The 729-nt window shown below is 40.7% G+C and overlaps 1 protein-coding gene across 1 annotated transcript in view; it reads left to right on the top strand.

The window, feature by feature from the left end:
* Positions 1 to 591: 591 nt before the first annotated feature.
* The window catches only part of LOC119581909 (cytochrome P450 3A4-like), a 4277-nt gene continuing 4139 nt past the window's right edge, over positions 592 to 729 (top strand). The window contains exon 1 of the mRNA XM_037930073.1: positions 592 to 708. The gene's annotated coding sequence lies outside the window, so the exon portion shown is untranslated. The remainder of the gene's footprint in view (positions 709 to 729) is intronic.

Here is a 729-nt window from a genome sequence, read left to right as displayed (position 1 = left end):
ATTTTCTAAGTACGACTTTTCCAAGAATTTCATGACAAGAGTCCCGGATGTCAGACAAAGACAGACTGCGTCAGTCAGTGTCAGACAAGGGCAGATTGTGTCAGACAGGGACAGTCGGTGTTAGACAGGGACAAATGGCGTCGATCGGTGTCAGACAGGGACAGTCAGTATCAGACCAGGACAAATTGCGTCCGTCAGTGTCAGAGAGGGACGTACTGCGTCAGTCGGTGTCAGGTAAAGACAGATTGCATCAGTCCGTGTAAGACGGGGAAATTAACTGTTAGACTGCAAATATCTCCGAAAAAAATATAAACAGTCCGAGTTAAGACCCGCTGACTGATAAATTTATCTCCGAGTTTTCTTTTCTTCTTTTTTATTTGTTATTATCAAAAGCTAGATTATCATTTGGAGCTGGGAAACACACAACAAAGCAACCATTCTATCTCAAGTACCAGCAATTCACACACATTAAACTATATATATGACATTATCATATACAAATTCTTCGTATATTCTCAAAAAGACTGGTGACGCGTTGAAGAAAGTTACGAGGCACGGTAGGAAAAAAAAGGTTACCATTCATAATATTGACAGGTTTGTTATCATTAAAAAAACAGACCACCTGGCACCCGAATTTCCCCCCAGATTTATATTAGTCTGGCCTTCTCTGTGTCCCGGTGTCCTACATAGTGTCTTTGAATTAACAAGGTAAGTGTTATTTACCGAGAA

This window comes from Penaeus monodon, chromosome 15, assembly GCF_015228065.2.
Source record: "Penaeus monodon isolate SGIC_2016 chromosome 15, NSTDA_Pmon_1, whole genome shotgun sequence".
Taxonomy (NCBI): Eukaryota; Metazoa; Arthropoda; class Malacostraca; order Decapoda; family Penaeidae; genus Penaeus; species Penaeus monodon.
Note: the sequence above shows the minus strand (reverse complement) of the source record. Positions and strands in the feature narration are given on the sequence as shown.